General features: G+C 42.5%; 1 non-coding gene across 1 annotated transcript; it reads right to left on the minus strand.

Annotated features, from left to right (window-relative positions):
• Positions 1–359: 359 nt before the first annotated feature.
• trnak-uuu (transfer RNA lysine (anticodon UUU)) lies at positions 360–432 on the minus strand. The gene has a single exon. It is a non-coding gene; the product is annotated as a tRNA-Lys (tRNA).
• Positions 433–21090: the final 20658 nt, after the last annotated feature.

Raw genomic sequence — 21090 nt, forward strand, 5'->3', positions numbered from 1 at the left:
CACACACACAGGGAGGGAGGCCACGGGTGGAAAGAAAACGGGGGCAGGGAGCAGACAGGAGCGAGATGGGGTTTAGCAAAAAGTAGGAGGAGGGTGAGGAGGATATTGAAAACAAGCAGCAGGATCTGAGGGATTCAGCGCCTTTAAAAGCTCACAGAAAACTGTTTCCACTTCTCATTTTCTGCAGGAATTCTCTGAACAAGGTGAAAGAACGGTTGATGAAGGCGACATAGACTCTAAATATAGTGTTTTTTGAGCGGTGGTACCACTGCTGCATTGTAGATAACTGAACAGCACTCAGGAAAACTCAATTCAATATTCCTTTATTCGTCCCTCAAGGGGAAATTCCGAAAACTGTTTGCCCGAACAGGGACTTGAACCCTGGACCCTCAGATTAAAAGTCTGATGCTCTACCGACTGAGCTATCCGGGCTCATAAACCACTTTAGAAAATACAAAGAAAGAAAAGAAGAAGAAAATCTGCTTGTGGAAGAATCTGGAATTTTGAGCTTATCGGCACTGGCTGATGCCTGTGCACACAAAACAAACAAAAACTATTTTTTATTCATTGAAGTGAGTTTCTAAAGTTTGCTGTCTCTCAGAAATGCTGCTGTCTGCTGCTGGATGTTGTTAACCGCACTCAAACTTTTTCATTCATAAGTTTTTTTTACAAAGTTTAGTTTGATTACCTGTGGACATTTATACTATTTTAAGTGGAAATAAGTGCACTGCAGGGTACAGATATACTTAAACAAACAGAGACAATGCGGCAATAAGTGTTAAATAAAAATCAAAAAATTCAATTCATTAAAAATAAATAAAGTTCAGCAATTGTGTCGTGTTATCATCAAATGTATTTTATCAGATGCAAAACACAAATATATTGATATTGGCATTATAAATCAATCATCAATCATTAACTGAAAGAACCATAGAAGTCAACCACTAGTGTGAACACTAAAAAAACTGCTTTGTGCACGCCGTCACCAGCGGCAAAACTACTTCAAGCAAGGGCCGACGTCAAGTGTGCTACAACTACATCCACCCATCCATCGTCTACACCCGACTATCCCTGTTCGGGGTTGTGGGGGGGGGGGGGGGGGGGGGGGGGGTACACCCTGAGCCAGTTGCCAGCCAATCGCAGGGCAACATATACAGACAAACAACCATTCACGCTCACACTCACACCTAAGGACAATTAAGAGTCACCAATCAACCTAATGAGCATGTTTTTGGTCAGTGGGAGGAAGCTGGGGTGCCCAGAGGGAACCCAAGCATGCACGGGAAGAACATGCAAACTTCACACAGAAAGGCCCCACCCGACCCGGGGATCGAACCGACGACCTTCTTGCTGTGAGGCACGCGCACTACCTGCTGCTCCTCTGTGACACCCGCTACAACTACAGTGGATTTCAATTGTTTTCAACAGTTCAATTTGTCGTGTGCTATGCAAAACCTATGCAAAACCTTGTTCTAAGACAAACATGCATGGGGATAACCAGTCAAAAGCATATTATACTACTACTATTATATTACAATACTCTGTTATTACCTGCAACCATGATGTGTTTTTTTAGAAAAACTACAAGTAATCAATTTGAAAATAAGACACCTGAACTCCAAGAAAGTGTCTCTTCGCACAGTGATGTGCTATTAACAAATCAGGTAGCTGGCAAAGACACTTTAAAGGAGCTGTTAGAGATTACATCAGCCTTGCCTGGAGCTGTTATACTAATAAATAAATGGGAAGAGACACTCTAACAGACCATTTCCTTTTCAGCTATACTATTGCCTGTGAGGCATTTACTGTAGACAGACTGTGTGTCTATATGTGTGCTGAGAACACTTTGCTTCGAGCAAAAAGCATGACAGACCTGAAACAACATGCACGCATCCACACACACACACACACACACACACACACACACACACACGCACGCACACGCACGCAAAATGCTGATTTCTAAGTTTGGAGGTTAAAGAGACGGGGGCAAACAGTTTTTGTTTTCATGTTAATCTGTCTCGTTTGTAGTCGCCGCTGTTCTTTGCACTTCTTTTCTTTCTCACACTCGTTCATGTTGTTCATTAGCGACAAACAATAGGCGGCCTGGCTCCCTTGCTCCTCGATGAGAGGAAAAATCACTTCATAAATAAACAGTCCTGCCCTGGTCCTGCCCTATTCTTCTTCTGGCTGCCCCCATCCCCTCCTCTCTGAAGCCCCTTTCCCACACGAACCTCAACATACAGCGACTGTCATTCCTGTCAATTCAAAGAAAGATGTCCTGGGAGTTTTTCAGCTGATAAGCAAATGATATTTAGCACATGAGAGGTTTTCAAATGATTAGTTGTGATGTTTTTGAGTAGCCACCACGGCAACTTGATAGGCAATGAAACCAAATTTGTAAATAAGAAACACTGCATATCCTTTAAGGGGCATTTCGGTGAGGTTAGAATTTCTAATTCACATGCTTTCTCCTAACACTGGTTGTGTTTTTCCAACCTGCTACTTTCACTGTGCTGCCTCCTGTGGAGAGAAGATGTTGTCAAAATGCTTTACGAGAACAGACTTCTCAGTAAAAGTCTTCAGTCTTCAAGTGTTCAGGAGACCAACTGTACTGCATGTCCCTTTGAACGGTGAAAAACGGCAATGACGGAAAGTGGTGGAGTTTCTATTCCATGTCTTTACCCCCCTCCCTCCTGGATCACACACACAGCTATCTCCCTCATCTTTCCTGCATCTGTTAAAAGTATTTGTACCTTAAAACTCAACTTGCCCCCTTCCCTTCTGTCTTTCTCTCCTCCTTTTCCTACTCCCCCCCTCCAGTGAACCAGAATGTCATTTCAAGCATGTCTAACCACGGGAAGCCTTTTAAAATCTGTGACAGCATTTGCTCCCAATCCCCACTAGGTAGGGGCATGTGTGTGTGTGTGTGTGTGTGTGTGTGTGTGTGTGTGTGTGTGTGTGAGTGTAAGTGTGTGTGAGTGAGAGAGTAATGACTGTCTATACTGATTTGCTGGAAGACAGGATATCATACGCAGATTGAAACAGTTACTTTAAGGTATTGTAGGCTGGTGACCCGCACGCACGCACGCACGCACGCACGCACGCACGCACGCACGCACGCACGCACGCACGCACACTATTCTCCATAGTGTCACCCTCATGCTGGGCCCATGATAAATGACTGAGACTGTCACAAGCGAAGGATGAACAGCGAAACTGAAAAAGAAAGAAAAGTAAAGAAAAGGCTGCTGACAAGAAAAAAACAAAAGGAAAGATCAGAGAAGAATGATGGTTGTCTGAGGCGGTTTGAAGAAAAGATTTCTGTAGAACTGAGATAATAAATGGAGGATGGTGACCTTTTAGAGGAGAAGTGAAGGAGTTCAAACTCAGGAGGGAAAAGGTGTATGGGAAGAGGAGGACAGAGTGATGGACAGTAGTGATCACGAGGCCAGAGACATAAAAAATGCAACAGACTTCTAGTGTAGGTCAAAAATAAAGAGGCTCAGACATTTGAATCTGAAGCGCTGTTTTCGGACTGCCTCTGTTTTTCATATGCTAATGGTTTCCAAGCCGCCTTTACAAATTCAGATGACATGTCTCAACCAGTACTGGTGGTCAACACGCTGTCTTCTCAGCATTCGCTCTCATCATTTCTGACAGGCTGTCATAACACGACAACTTCACATGTCAGCAGCTTTCAGCATCAACACTTTTAAGAAAGACGCGCTTGCTTTCAGAATGCTGCGTGTCGCCGAGGGCGCGGAAATGTGAAAACACATTTACTTTCTGATCTCTGAAATTAGGATACAAATGATACATCTATGACATTTCTGAGGCTCGAGATTCCTCCGTTGATGTCCAGTGAAAAACACGTATCTGCAAACACTTCGGCATTTATCATACACTGAAGGACTGAGCGTTCATTTATTGGTTGAGGAAATGTTAATATAATATATCTCAAGTGAAATAAGCCATTTAAAAACCCACTGGATCACCTGAAAATGTACTGTCATTAAGGTGAAAAGAGGGTAGTTTTGAGGGGGATTTTGCATGTCTGTTTACAGGTGTTGAGGCGTACTACTGAGTATGTGAAAAAAGTTGTGTAAAGTCTTTTATGACTCCAGGGAGAGCTATACAAGGTCTGATAAACACTAAATGACTAACCCTGCCTGATGTGACAGCTGGGGCAGAAGACTACAAGTTGAAGTGAGCCCACCAGACCTCCATTGTCTGCTCCTCATCTCTGCTCAAGGCTAGCGGCTCGAGGCTAACTGTTACTAGCACACCACACCCGAATCTACAATGAACAGTTGGGGTTGAGTTGTATTATGGTTATTGCGGGCGGCAGGTTTTGACATGGAAAAGGAATGTGTGCCAAAAAAATTAATTAATCAAATTACAAATTTTACAGGACAGTGATGCGTTAATATAATATGCATCCCAGAGTCACCTCAAAACATCTAACACCATGTTTGTGTCACGTTTCGTGTTCCCCAGAAGTGAAAACAACACCATCCCAATCCAAGTTACTAATAAAACAGGTGCAACGTCCAGTTACGCTTTCAAAATAAAGCTTGCCGAGAAACATTTCAGGTGATGATCACAGTTTAGTTTAGGCACCAAACCTCCATGGAAAGTATTATGGTTTCGCTTAAAATAACCATTCTTTTCAACAACCAACATTGGCTTCACACATGAATAAAACCCTCATCTCCTATGGAAAGTCAAGTGTGGTGCTTAACAAAACAAATAAACGTAACGAATAACAAGCACACCTTCTCACCACCGTGCTGCTCTTTGAGGCTACATGGACTCGGCTTTCTCAAAGACATATCCTTGGCATACTTGTGGCTTCACAAAGAGACATATTTGTTATTAAATTACATTGTCTTCGCTTTGGGATTTCCACCTGCGCCAGAGGACTTAAACACCACCTTACCTTTTCCTGGTTCACTTTTAGAAGCATTCATCCCTTTATTTGATGTGCGAACTGACTAACAGATGGGGGATTAAGTACATTTTAGAGAAACACCTCTGTGGCACAGCAGCACATCTGCTAATCCCCATCCATTCACTTCAGCATGTCTTTAAACTAACAAGCAGTTTAACATAATCTGCTTTAAGCCTGTCCATTCACTCCTATTCACTGGTGCATTTACATAGCAATCCTTTCTGCCTGAATGGTGAGAGAGACACAAAGGGAGAAGGAGAGAGCATATGCATGGCAGTGTGGGGTTGTAGATGTGGGAGAGTTGTGTGTGAGAGTTCATCTTCCTGCTACGGTCCAGTTGGGCAATTTTTCAGCCACGGGGAGAGACAGTGGAGAAGTGAGGACGTAGCGCTTTGTTTCAGAAGCAGCAACAGATGAGCCAAAACACCTGAAATAAACTTTACCAAATAGACTACAAAAATCAGTTTTGTCCTGCAAAAAATCTATATGGTGGAAAGTTGTTCCCAGAGTGTTTGCAGCTTCAAACTGTTGGTGTAAAAGATTTATGGATGGAGGCAGGTAGGGAGTGCATGAAAAACTGGTGGAATGTGTAAGGGGTGGAACGGAGAAGAAAAAGCGTGAAGATGAAGGATGGAGTAAAAGGGATGTGTCTTAAAAGTCTTAAAGACTTTCACCCTGAGCTGCAAACAGCAACTTCAGCAGAGTCCTGCGACCGAGGCCCACTGACACTTTCAGCTAGTCCCGTCACAAACACACCCGCCGAGACTCGTCCAACAGCCCGGAGAATTGGTGAGAGAAACGGGGAAACAGGGGAAGACGCACAGAGTGAGGTGAGGCATGATGATGGAGTGGTGACAGAGAAGAAGTCTCTCAGGTCCACCTCTGACCTCAACACTGATTTGTTCTTGATTGACCTTTCACCTTTGGAGAAAATCCCTCCGAAAGAATCCTTTCTCACAGACAAGTCAGGATGAAAGTCAGCAGAGAAAGAAGGAGTCAAGCGCTGTTGCTTTCATTCTCCACTGCTTATAAACCTACACATATACGTACACATACATATAACATATAGACACACTTCAGCTCCTTAAAGAAGACTTACAAACACATCTCTTTAGGAGGCATTACAGACAAAACCTCCAATGAAACATGAGCTATCATTTGAAGTTTTCGCGACTAGTATCACACCCACACACACCCACAGAGGTAGGTGTCAAGCCATTTAAACTTAATGAAAGCCTAATGATAGACTGGGGAAGGCTTTTACGGCTTGTTATTGTCATTGTGAAACCACTCACTGTATCACTTTACAGCCATCATAAAATCACTGACAGGGATAGGTGTGGTTGGGGCGAGGTACAACAAAACTGAGAATGACATAAATCTACCTCTGTAATCATGATATCATAAATATTTCAGCTATTCTTAATTGCTTTATTGTGTATCCAAAATGAATGATGAGTTTTCCCTCAAGCCATCTGGCAAATACAGTGTTTTTTTCATTGGATTTCAGTGGGATTGGTGTAATGTTTCTCTGCTCTGAGGCACATAGAGGGTAAAATAAAGGCACAAATGAAAGGCTCAAATTAACTTGAGTATTTGTAGTGTCATAAATAAATTATGAGGGGACGCATATCACATCAAACACAGTCAGTTTGAGAGATTTGTGGCCGAATGAAGGGAAATACTTTGTGTATATTGAGTGTAGGGAAAGTGACTACACACACACGCACGCGCGCAGATGTCTTTTTGAGTCTGGAAGAAGCCAAATCAATTTGGCCCCCTGTGAGGACCAGTGGTCAGGGTTGTTAAAGGAGGAAGTGATTGGCCAAAAGGGTGGAATGTTAAAAATGTCCTGTTGAGGTAACAGAACAGTAAGCAGAAGACAGAAGAGTCATGTGTACTTCCTGCGTGGGAGCTGAAAGAGGGAGCGGAGATGTCCCACCTGCTCTGTGGGATCTTAGCCTGCCTACTTTTCTGATTCATAAATCTGCAACATCTTACCAAATAACCATGGATCACGATCTGCAGCCACCCACCTTCTTTTTTTTTGTCTCCCCACAATGATTGGCCCCCGCCTGTGTCTCCATCTGTCAGGCAAAATTTCTGAAACAGCTCTGACTGGAGTTTGATGCAACTCTGGGAAATAGTGTTTATCTGGTTGTGTGTCACGCACAATATCTTGATTGAAGGCTTAACAAAATGTACATGAACGGTGCATTTCAGTTATTTTTTTAAGTGGAAACCCATCACTGTACATTACATATCTGTCGTTCTAAACTGCTCCTGCTTTCTTCTGCTTTCCACTTGTATTGCTTTCAATACATTTTAAACAAAGTTTGTTCAAATATAAACTGCCTAGGAAACATGGACTAACATTAAATCTGATTGAGCTTTGAGCAACTAGAGTATGAAAGAGCTTTGCTATTTAGAAGGTTTTGTCTGGTGTGTGGAAAAAGACGGAGCTGTGCAGAGGTGAGGTGGTTGCATGAGGAATAACACTGAGGGCAAATGCTCACTAATATTTGCATCCTAATGCATTTGAAGGTATAACAGTTCACCTTCACTTCTTAACATGACGCCATTAACAGTCTAAATGACAGCATGTTAAACTATTTCCTATTTCAATTTAAAATCATTACTAAAAGTTCAGGGTTTAAACTATGCATCAAACACTATATGGACAGCGATCAAACAATGGGAAGCGGTGAATGAGGAAGCTTCACAGCGGCATCAAAAAGTTCAACAGGAGTTCAATCAGCTGCGGAGGAGGCACATGCCTGTCATGAGGCAAAATAATTTCAAGGGTCCAGTGTTGTGTCTGTTGAACTGTCACAGGGATAGTCTGGGGCAGCAGCCTTTCAAAGACGCTCAACTAGCAGCTACACGTTAGCCATCAAATAGGAATAATTGCATCTTGACAACCAAATAAATCACTTAAGGTGTCACATCTTTTTCAACACTTCCCGTGATGCCAAAGGAAGCTGATTTACAAGCATGCGGTTCTGGTGATTCTAATTAACCAACTCTAACTCTGATTTGCCCTGAAAAGGTGGAGAGGACCACCTAAAGCGAGAGCTTACGCTAATAAAAGAGCTACATATGTTCCCATGGCCAATGACAACTGTTCCTCCAGCCAAGAATAGCTGAGCCCGGTAAAACCTTTCTGTGTCTACTGCTGGTCCTGTTCACTCTCCCTCTCTCTCTCTCTGTCTCACACACACCTGCCAAACACAATGCCTCTTTCACTTGATTTATAGTTCATATGTGCGCCTGCTGAGATTTAGTAATATCATCAGGGGTTTTTTTTAATGGCGTTGAAAACAAAAGACCTGAGTTCTGAATGAAAAATAAGTTATGTCATTAACAGATCTGAAGCAGCAGCAAACTGTCTGAAAACATACGCAGGCTGATTATCAGAGAGATACCTAATTGAATTAAATGCAATCATTAAATTATCTGAGGAGAGAGAGAAGAGAAGAGAAGAGAAGAGAAGAGAAGAGAAGAGAAGAGAAGAGAAGAGAAGAGAAGAGAAGAGAAGAGAAGAGAAGAGAAGAGAAGAGAAGAGAAGAGAAGAGAAGAGAAGAGAAGAGAAGAGGCACTGTTATGGTGGGTGTTTGGGGCCAAACAGAGCAAGGTGACACCAGGGGCAGGAGGCTGACCTACAAACTGCCGGTAACCCCCACACCTGCATGAACACATGGACACAAAGACACGTACACAACCCCAGACACACAAACACGCATGCACACACTAACTTATTCACACACCACTGCCCACAACACCAGCTCCTCTAGACCTGCCAAAAGGCCACCATTTGACCAAGCGATAATACCATCTGTTAGGCAAAACACTAGCGCTTTGTAATTGTTCTTTCTCATAGACTTTACCAAACAATCAGATACTTACTGCCAGGGATTGAAAACAGTGTTTTACTGCAGACTTCAAAGGAGAGCTATGTGAGAGAGGTTAGGGGTGAGGGCCAGAATGGAGGGAGAGAAGAAGTATGTGATTTGATTAAAACAGGCACTCTGGAGCAAAGAAGGGAAGAGAAGAAAAAAGCAAGAGAGGGGGAAAGACAAGAGAGCAGTGCACTCGAAGTAGCTGCTGATGCTAGTGTAATGAACCGAAACAAAGAGTCTGAGTTATAAAACCATAATTCAGCTATAAAACGCCAGTTTCAAAACAGCGTTCAATTGTCTTTTGTGGGTTTTTCTATCAAGTTCGATTAATTCAGCAAATTCTAGAATGAGCATGACCGATTTAAATTCATTAAATTTACTCAGCATTTCTGCTGGCTGTGGTCTCGCACCATAAATCAGGCTGTGACCACCTTACATATGGTAACCAGTGTTGGGCGTGTTACAGTAACGTGATTACATTTTATTACATTTAATTACATTCCAGTCATGACTCTCAGTAACGCTCCATATGTTGACATTTGAGGGTCAGCTTATTCACTGTCTTTTTAGAGTTAGACAGTGGGTTAAATTAGATTGCTGTCTCTGTGCTTAGTGGACAAACTGGCACAGGATGTGTTAGCATGGTGCTAAAAAAAAAACCTACTAAAAAAAGAAGAAACACAACTCTCAATACCTCCTATCATATCTTATTTACATGTTTTTTGTTCTTAGCTGGCTTGCTAAGCTTAGCGACAGCTACACCTACACCTTCCTGACGTCCACCTACAGACTGCAGCTGTGTCCTTCTCTATTTCTATTTCTTCTTACACATGCTGGATTTTGGACTTGGTTGAAAGCGTCTTTGATAGTGATGAGTTGAGTAATGACGGTCAAACAGTGCTTTTAGCAAAGTAATGAAATTACTTTTTGAGAGAGCAATGTGTAATTAAAGTTTTCTAAAGACTTAAGTTTTCTAGCAAGTAGCCCGTCACTGTTGGTAGCACAGAAACGTGGTGTCCTACAGCTAGGTGCATCTTTGCTGACCTTTTGCAGAATGTACAGCTTAAGTTTCTGATGTTAACAAAGCAGGACAGGAAGGAGGGATGATGGGACACAGGGAGGGAGGACAGAGCTGGGCAGGAGTTGAGTCGGATGGGGGAGGTGATGGGAGGAAAGCGGGGTGTTGGAAGGGTGGCGGGGGGGCATGAGGGTCTACTTGGGGTGAGTGGCGCAGTGGGATAAGAGCGTGGGGAGTTCATGCCCCCGCCAGGCCCTTTTCGCACTGCATAAACAAAGAGATTACAGTGAGAAGGGGCTCTGAGCCGCTAACAAGCAGGGGCGCCACATACACACACACACATGCACACACACACAGTCACATGCATAGAGCGATCGTACACACACACACAAGCATATAAAGACATAAATGCACACACAAACAGGGAAAAACTCATGCAAACAAACGTGCACACGCAAACACAACATGAACACAATAAACTGACACAACTAACAAGAAGCATCACAACATAGTGGCGCCACCTGTCTCCTCTTCAGCAATTAATGAGCTCCCGGCTCCCGGGATGCTACAACGAGGTGGCAATTAGCAGGGAAAAGAAAGGGGGAGTGATGAAATGAGGGGGAAAAACAGATGACAGAAGGGGGGTAAGGGGTTAGGAGAAGAGAGAGATGAATAATGGCGTGGAGAGAGAAAACAGACAGAAGGGATAAAGAAAGAGAAATAAAAAGGGAAAGAAGACTAGTGATTTAAAATTCGAAATTTGAAAAAGATTTGGAAAGAAATAGCCACACAGATCTCCATTTAGTCAAAAGACATTTGCACCACAGAGTTAAAAAATCTCCGAAAGTCCGCCATTGCAGCCATTACTTTATTTCAAATGGTTGTTCATTGATTTGTAGATATACAGTATATAAAAAAAGAGCGCAAAAAAATGAAAAGCACAAGATTTCTCCACACAAATTATTTTGGTAATTCACAGAAGGGTTGTGAGTCATACACCGACATATGAGACAAAAGCCTACGTGAATGAAAACAGCGATTAAAGGTAGAGCTGAAATTAAGGTTAGGTTTGGGAAGCTGTGCATCTTTTCAAGGCTTCTCAAGTAAAACAATTTCATTAAGGTTTTAGAAAGGCTTTAGTAAATATGAGAAAGGGATTTGGGTTACTAAGAGTTGAAAAAGAATGTGCACCCAACCACCTGCACATCCTTACTTCATGATACTCAGTTAGCTCTGCAGTACCTTTTGTGTGAGGGCCAGATGTTTGCATTTTAAACCTTTGTGCTAATTTCATAAAACTGCGATTGTGATTTGTAAGCTTGTCTAAGCGTGTGCTCTTTAGAGTTGTATCAGTGAGAAGAAGATTGTTAAAGCAATCAGTTTGTATGTAGCCTTTCTGTAGGATGTGAAGTGTGGATATGAAATGTGATGAGGGTGAGGATCACAGCAGAAAAACGTTTGAACATAATGGGAAAAAAGGCAGCAGCTGCATAGCAAAAGACAAGAGAAAGAAGTCTGAGGTTAAGAGTTAATTCCGATGCAAGGTCAGCATGTCATCAAATTATAGTGCTGCATCTTGTTTTTAATTTCGCCGGCGTGTATGTTTCAGCCTCCTGTTTGTGTTTACATTTTCATCTATCACGATCTCTCCAGCTCTGTCTCTTTCCTTCTGTCATTCAGTCAATCTTTGCTTCCTGTTTCTCTCTCTTAAATACATGCGCGCACACACACACAGTCTTTTGTTTGCCACCTGATAACAGGCAGTCATTCATACCGCCTCTCGACCCCAGTGACCCCTGAACCCTGAGACCTAAATACGGAACAAGAACTGAGAGTCGGTCACGCATTTGCTGACAGTTACTGACCACATGCGCACATACACAAGCTGCGGAGATGGAAACGCAAACGTCCCTCTTGTAAAAGTATCAGATAAAAATGAAAAAGCCTAACTGCAGACCCCTCAGGAAGCAACTTCAAAAAGCAAACGAACGAACCTTTGTTTTCCTGCATTGTACACAAATTAAGCTTTTAATTCAACAACTCTTCACAGTTGAGTTTACACAACTCAGCTAGTCTGTCATGTTTTGTTTGAATAAAGTTGCAGGTTTGGTTTTACTAGTTTAGGTACAGGAAGAAGTGTGTTTGTGTTAATTTAGTGCTCAGCAAGTCTGTGAATTAAAGAAGGAAAGCTGTCATCTACAGTGACAGCATCAATACCAGACAAGGGCGCTCAGTGCTGACCTGAAACTGGGTGTCATTTGTGTGTGTCTGATGCATTGAGTCAGGCAGAAGCAGTCACACAACGGACACACGCATTTGCATGTGCCCACTATATCCAACCCATGCCATGTCCCCACACACACACACACACACACACACACACACACACACACACACACAAACGCAGGGCAGGTGTGGGGTCAGCGTTAGGGTCAGCAGCCTCGGTCCAGCTCCCAAATATAGAGCATCCACTATTCAGGGATCTTGAAGTTCACTGCAGGTTCTCGTATGACCACCATGGACCCTTTATGTACTGAGAGAAACAGACATACCGAACACACAAAACATGCCCTCATTCATGCATACACGCACACTGCTCCAGCATGTACTTACACCCCTGCACTGTATACATCCATGTATGTAAATGAATGCATTTACCAAATACTAGAGCACGCACACACACGCACTTACACTGTTACCTATCATCCTGCCATCTGAAAACATGGCTGCTCACCAACCCCCCAACCCTTAACCTCCACCTCTAACTTTTTTCATGTTTCCCTTCTTCTGTTCCTCCTTCTTTCCTGACATCTCTCTCTCTCTCTCTCTCTCTCTCTCTCTCTCTCTGAAGACACTATTTCACAGTGTCCATTCAGTGTGTAACAGAGGAACTCTTCTATAGCTGAAACATAAGACTGACACTCTGACCCTTCAGGATGACCTTTGCACTCTAAGCTTAGAGCTCTGACACATAGCGCGCGCGTGTGTGTGTGTGTGTGTGTGTGTGTGTGTGTGTGTGTGTGTGTGTGTGTGTGTGTGTGTGTGTGTGTGTGCGTGCGTGCGTGCGTGCGTGCGTGCGTGCGTGTGTGCGTGTGTGTGTTCGCTGCAAGCTGATCATCTTTACCTCCTCTGGCCCTGCGGTCGGCTGTGTGAGTACATGTCTGCACCTCTTGTGCAAATGTGTGTCTATTTCAATACTTGACTAAAGTCTATCTAATAAGTATTTAACTTTATGCCCTCAAAACAACAAATGTGACAAGATAAGTTTCATCAAATCATTCTGGACTGCCAAATCATGCTAAATCATAAATAAGAATAAAATGAAATATGGATAGCAGTTCCCCGTTGAATCATGGCTGCAGCAACAAATGGCACTCCAAAAAGACAATAGCTTGTGGCTGTAGGTATATCAGTATAACGGATACTAAAATTAATTCGTAATGTGCTGAGGCAAACTCAGAATTGACTTGCGATGCTAAAAGGGTGAAAGACACATCAAAAGGGAGCAAGGAATCCTAACGAGAGACAAATGAGTGCAGACGCATCTGATCGGAACATCAATCGCACGTCTGTTTAACAAATGGCACAGACAGCTTTTCAAGTCATGTGCTTGAATAAAACTATCTGAGCTTTGCAGCTGTTGATTGGAGCAGCATGCTTTAAAAAGAGGCCATTGTCACATTGGAAATCACAAGGACAATTTACTGTTTAATCTAATTTAATGCTTCTGTTGGTCTTCGCTTCATCAAAAACTGCAAAAAATACTCTAAATCCAAAATATCAGGAATTGTGTTGCGATTGAGGAAAAGGAACCATCACTCTAAGCCACTCACTGTCCACTGTCCTCAGTTGTGTAAAAAGAAAAAAACAAAAAACAAATTCAATTTCCCTCTGACTGGAAGCACATGTCTGTGCAAAAATATTGCGACGCATGGCTGTGTGTGTAAATGAATGTATGCATGCATCAGTCTGAGTGTTATGCACTGTACTGTTTCCCCCCTCATTCTTATATTAAATCAAATGGCCTTATTGACTCCATATGATGCCAATTAATATGGAGTGTACAACTTTAATTAACAGATGTCCTCGCATTGCACCCACCTCTCTCCTTAGCACACTAAAGCGTAAGCAGCAGTGATGTTTTGATGGTGGTTTTGGCAGTGTCATTTCACTTTAAAAATGTGCTGACTGTTAACGTCTGGGTCTTTGTGTGCACATGTTCATCATCGCATTTCATGATCTTGGTGGTCATTTATACTTTTATACTGCAGCTGCAGCCTTACCACAGAGCCGTTAAAGAACTGCGCATTCAGTCACTACGTAGTAAAATGTAATGATAGTCAGATCTCTAAAATATTTTGTTTCAGGGAGTATTTTCAGCAGCACAGACGTTAAGGAATGGTGATATAAATACTATAGGAATATTATAGGAACACCACAGGCACCAGTGTGCCTCTAGGATTGAGGCACATGCTCTTCTGCACATGTGCATGATCTGATATCACTGTGTTGGTATTGATCCTACAGCATCACAATTATGTTGCTCCAGGACCATCAATGCTGACTGACCAATCACACTGTTGTGATGTCATAGCGAATCATGCAAAAAAGATATATATAAAATATGCACATGGCAGAAGTGAGCCTTTCTATCACGTGGTTAACATTGTGAAAGGGTCTACTTTTACCCAAACCATGATGTTTTCCTACACTTAATCAAGTAGAGAGTAGAGAGTAGAAAGAAGCAGAAGAAGAAGAAAAAGAAGAAGAAAGAAAGAAACTGAAATAAATCTCCAAAAACTCCAGTCACCCAGGTGAAACTCCTGTGCTCAACCCGTTCATCCACCATGACCTGGTCCCTATGTGGAACAACACCAACCAGGCAGTGGATAAACCATGTGCTATCATGAGGTGACACTAGTCTATATACAGTATAACACTATAGTCACCACAAAGAGTGCTATGGATGCATTACTATACAGCGCTGTTAGGCTACTGATTCATGGTCAGGGCTTAAATTTAAACTTCAGGTAGATAAAGGAGCAATGAGCCAGGCAGACTAGATTACCATCATCAACGAAACAACCGCTCTGTCCCAGCACTCTCTCTGCTACTTGGGGATGGGGAGGAGGGGAGGGCAGGTTAACAAGGAGGATTGCATCCCCCCTCATATCACCTACTGGGTAGAGCTGCAAGAACATTGGCATTACATTACTAATTTACAGCATTTTTAGGCTGACCACAGCATTATTCTAAACCTTAAGCTCCAAACCATATGAAGGTTCATGGAGCCAGTTAATTCAGACAAACCCACTTTTTACTGTTTTATTATAACCAACTCACTGTGGCTGCCTGTAAATATTTTAAAATAACATGCCATGCGCCAGAAAACGTCCATGTTTTGATTACTCATTTTTGTTAATGACTAAGGAAGAACTTTGTGTCGCTGCTGCATGATAGTGGCATTCCAGCGAGGCAACTATAGAAAGTGTTTGTTAATAGAACCAAATTGGCTGATTTTATGATGGGGATCAGTGTGTGAATGGGTAAAATTGTTGCAGCGAATTTTAGAATATTTATTCAGTTTCATTTCACAGTGTTCTGTCTTAATCATCAATGAGCACACAAGCGAGCAGGCTGTGCGTGTGTGTGTGTTTGTGTGTATGTGTGTGTGTGTGTGTGTGTAGAGGCTGAGGTAGTCTTTGGAACGTTATTGGTTATTCTAGAAGATCGGCCTGTGACATTTAATAACAAGCTCCCCTCGTCTCATCTAAAACGCCTGGAGCTCTCCAGGTAGGTTGGTCCAGCTCAGTATCAGGTGCAGAGAACAGACGAGGCCCTGAACTAGTAAAGCACAGCTTCACATACACAAACACACATGCATGCATGCACACATGCGGCTCTACCTTGGCCTTCAACAATGCCACATTTGTCTAACAGCTGATCTCCGTATGATAAGAGATAGAAGTATATTAGGCAGGACACCAACACACACAAAATCATGTCTTCAGATGGTTATCGTATTTACATAATCATTAGTTGTGGGTGAGACTCTGTCACGATCGCTGCAGTGTTCCCAGTGGTATTAGAAGCAATTAGTGTCTGACAGATAAGCCTTTGTGCACACAAACACACACACACACACACACACACACACACACACGCACACACACACACACACACACACACACACACACACACACACACACACACACACACACACTTAAAGGGAGCAGTTATTTTAGTTAATGATAAGGAAACAAAGGCTAAGACAAACAGACAGCAATGCATCAATGTTACAGAAGCCAAACTCAGGATTGTAACAGACAGAATCACACCACATGCACTCGCTCACAGCCCTCAAGCACACCCACACACAAAATCCGACCCCAGTGCCCCCTCCCCACGGCTTAGAGAAATTACTGCCACCTGAAGCGGAACCCTGTCCATCATGCGGAGGCCCCCCAAAGCCCCACAGGTGTCCTTTAACATGTCCAAAGGTCCCCTCTTCCCCCTCCTGGCCCTCCATGTGGCCATTCATCTGGCTGCAGTGGAGGACATCAAAACAAAACACATCCCTGGGGGGAAAACCTCTCAGCTACACATGCACATGAATTACTCTGCAGTGAAGACACAGTTTGGTGCGAGAAGACAATCACCCTGCTAAATGTAAGACTCACATAATGAATTTTAAGTGGATTTCTTTTCATGTTGCACCGATCAAATGTTTTTTAGTGTATGCTGTACAGACTGACTCCAGGTCTGTTACTGTAGTTCATATGCCCTGTCGGTCTGCTTCTAATCTAACCCTGTGAGTGTTTTTCTAAACAAGCTGATCCGTTGCCAGGAACCAAAGATCATATCACTTCATCAAGACCAGACTTGTATGTGCAGGTGAACACAATGAGTTATAAGACAGGTGGAAAACACTCCAAACCACAAAGACGCAGCGATGTGTTTCTCAGCCATCAGCTGGCTGCGGTTTAAAGAAGTGTCGCTAAACAAAACAGCATTTGTTTAAAATGGAGGGAAATGAAGCAATCACCAATTTCCGCTAAATGGCAATCAAGTGAAAAGCGCCCAAGCACCGGCCAAATCCAGTCACTCCACATTAACAAGCTGACAACACAATATGAACGGCAACAAATAAACGCTTTTCCATTGTAGCGCGCAGTTCATCCTCTCTGCAGTGAAAGCGCACAGAGCGAAACAAGGACTGTGAGCAACTGAGACCAAGATGGAAAGAAAGAGTTACGGTCACAACAAAAGTTGGGTAGATGTCGTACAAAGTAACAAAAGTAGAGAAGCAGGTAATCAGGAGGGCAGGCGTGACGGCAGCCACAGACAGACAGCGAGACAGTCAGACTTTTAGAATAAACACCAGAGCTCTCAGAGTCGCCCAGGAAGAAATTCTTTTCTTTGATGTCAAGCCATGTGACCTCGCAGCAGTCTGAGGAATTGAAGCGCCGTCCAAACAAACGTCAACACCGCTAACACCCTCAAGGTCATTATGTGTGTGTGTTTTGGGGGGGAGGGACGTGTGCCCCAAACTTGCGGGCTTGGTATGCCAATTATGCATTTTCACAACTATTTTTTCTCTATACTTTTCAGATTGAGGAGATTCTCTGGTTCCTCTGCGGTGAAAATGATCAAACCCGGTTTACTGGCATTTAGCGATCCTTTCCACTGCTGTAAGCAGGTAAATGTAATTAAGCTTACACATCAAAATCGTGGACCAAACTGTTGGCGCCTGCATTGCATCGTGGGCAATGCAGGTGCTGGGTTTTGACAGGGAAGAATACATGAAATAAAAAAGACGATCTCCAGTTCTGCTGCATCAATTTTCATACTTTTTTCCCCCACTGTGAGTCAGTTATTGGAGTGCAATGTTAAATGCAGTTATCTCTTAAGACATCAGATCAAGCTTTCACTTCGGCCTTTACACATAAATTTCATGGAGTAGAGTCTAGATAAAGCAGAGTGACTGAATGGAACTAATAAATACAGCAATTTGATTATATTATAACCTTAACTTCTAAGCATCTGCAAACATCCCACAATATCCGACAAACATAGAACCATGGTGTCCTTTTTCTCGCCTCATAATTAAATGAACAAAACAAACAAATTATGCAGAGCTAAATTTTGCACACTAGCCAACAGCTCCCCTCTGCATCAACTTCTTGTAGCAGCGGTTTGGAAGTAATTTCATTGTTTTCATGTCTTTCATGTCTTCATGTCATGTCTTATTTTGCAAGTTGTTGCACTGAAACGGTTTTCAGTACTAGGCATCGTTTTATAATCCTGAATGAGCAAATTCTGAACCAAGACTAAAATATTGTCCATGCTTCTGTTAAACTTTTTTGCGTTTCCCCCCTTACTTTCATGACTGCGGCACACAAGCCACTGTTCTTTCTGTTCTGGCTCATCGCAGTCGGATGACCACAAAAGCAACACTTGTGCACTTTGAATACAGTCCTCTCACTGCTGGTAAACAGTGGTGTCCCATTGCAGCAGTTTATTTAGGAGTCTGTTCTAGCCCAAACAGGGATTATGACAAAACCCACTGCTCCCTGTTTTAGACCACTAAGTACTTTCTGCTGGTGCTGCTGAAGGCTATGAGGCTGCTGAAGCATACAGGCAGCTGTTTGTGAGTATGGGAGAAAGAGAAAGCGAGGCAGCAAAAGCAACTTACATCACAAGCGTCATCACAGCAGCTCACACACAGCGACGAGTGAGCAGCACTTGAGATCTGCCTGATAAAAACTTGGCTCGAGCAACTGAGCGGAAACGTATTATGTATTTACTGCGTGCTTGAAACTCAGTAAAAGTCTGACTACAATACACTGTCACTGATTTCAACGTATAAAAGTGTAGAGGAAAAAAAAAAACACCCCAAGACACTAAAGCTGACATCCACAACTTGAATAAAACTTGAATTGTGTGTTATTTATTTGTTTGCAACAGGTGGAAGAAAACTGTAAGTATGGTGCCCCCTTGGGGACAAACAACAAGCATGCCCGGTCACTGCTGACTCTACAAACTCATGCAGATTAAGACTGGATGGTTTAGTATTGTTCACGGTGTTGCTTTTCAGGTGTCCTACGGTGGTGTGTATATGCATTCAAATACTAACATCATGCAGGAATATTAACTGCCATGTTTTCTTACATTCTTATTTTTTCAAAGATCGCTTGAAGGCCCCAGTGTTTGAGTTAAAAAGAGTTGTTCAACCTCCTAACAGTCCCTCAAATGCCAATATGCTTCATGTTCTGGAAAGCCCTACCATGATAAAGCCAAAGCCTGCAATGGAAATTCACCTATTTTAATGTCTCTGAGGGGAAATAACTGGAACAAGAGCATTTATCCATTGAAGAGAATATTTATGCACAATCTGGTTGGTATCTACAACAAATGCACAACACTGGAGTGAGGTGTAATGGAAAAGCACAAGAAATCTTCTTTTTTTTCACCATTTCTAAGTTCATGACCTCACCAATAGCTACTTCCCTCTTCATTTACACTCACGCACCCACACACTCGCACAGCTTCTCCCATCTGCGGTGTGTACCTCGACGTAGAGCTCCGTCATGTTGAAAGATGCTGTTATCAGTACACCTGTGCGTGTGTGTGCGAGGATTTGTAAGTGCATTGCCTTGCGTGCGTGTGTGCGTATGGGTGTAGTGCTCGTGAAAACAGCTTCTCATGTTTCTGCATTAATGGCCCTGCTGAAACATGTGTCTCCCACTCAAAGCGTCCAGGCTGCTGTTTAATGCAGACACCACACACAACAAATGGGCGGTCATGGTGGGTTGCCTCACCTGGAGATTAAAGGGGATATACCACCTACAATAATAACTTTATTCAACTGATTGGATAAGAGCATCATCACTCAAATTCTGTGCATATTGAGAAATTATATTATAATTATTCTTTATACGGTAGGTGTAAAGGTTTTTGACTATAGGCATTTTTAGTGGGGCCCCTGTTTGCATATGTATTATTGTTGGTATAATGAAATCATTGGTTATGTGATGTAACCATCATATGAACGATTTGGATTTGGATATTTAATCCTTATAACAGAGTTCATGTAATGTTCATGTTAATCTGACAAATACCCGTAGAGGTCATTCACCTGTAAAATAAAACAATAACACAGAAACCTTCCATCACCCCCTCAAGCTGTAGACACAAAATATCAACAGAGCTAACACTTTTTAAGCTCTTAACCAAGCTTTTAAGCTTCTTAACTATTGAGTTACACTGTCCTTTACTCTGACGTTGCACTTCCCATAAGCCTTGTACTGCTCTATTTTAATTCACCTTTTGTTTTTATATTTTTTCCTTGGTGTTTCATCTCTGGTTTTAGTCACACATTGTAAAAATTCTGTTCCACCTTCATCCTTTACGCCAGCCTGTTTATCCACACACTTGTATCTTATTGCTGTGTTTATGTGTTTGTTGCAAAGCACTTTGTGTCCCTGGTTTTGAAGCGTTAAACAAATAGATTTCAACATGATTAAACTTTATTATAAGCTGATATGGAAAGTTTGCTTATTGTCACACCATACTCTAACTCTTACCAGTTACAAACAAGCACACACCTCTCCTTCACCTCACTCTGCCAACCAAGTACCATCTGCTCAATATGTTGCAAACACCGGCTGAAGTGTGGTCCTCACTTAAAGCATCCATATTTAAATGTGCAATTAACAGCACCTGCCTCCCCTGACTGAATGTCCTCTGAGGAACAAATACGTTCTGGTGGAGAATGTACTTGTCCAGATGTCGGTTGTGTTGTGGAAAGCTTTTCCTGCTACACATTCAAAGACTTCTTTTACTTTGTTAAACACTTCTACACCCTAGAAATCCTTTATTAGCAAATCACGAGCGGCATTGGATGTTTTGTTAAATCTGGGTGGTTGAATCATTCAATCTAAGAATGTGACTGGTGCATTTCTACCCGTCTCTGTGCTTTGAGTGCCAGGCCTGGTCTCAGTGACTTACATGAGGTTTCTTGTAAAGCATTATGCATTAAATATGTATTCAAATGCTTAATATCCCGCTTCAGCTCAAGGTGCCTTCGCATGTTACGTACCTCCTCAGCTGTCTGTGCAGCTGGCTATAAAATGCTCCCAGATACTAATAAATTTCCTCTTGGCAACTGCGGCTAAATCACTTGTGTTAGTGCAGGCTAAGGTTACAGATTGCTGTCC

The sequence above is a fragment of the Chaetodon trifascialis genome, chromosome 6, assembly GCF_039877785.1.
Source record: "Chaetodon trifascialis isolate fChaTrf1 chromosome 6, fChaTrf1.hap1, whole genome shotgun sequence".
NCBI lineage: Eukaryota > Metazoa > Chordata > Actinopteri > Chaetodontiformes > Chaetodontidae > Chaetodon > Chaetodon trifascialis.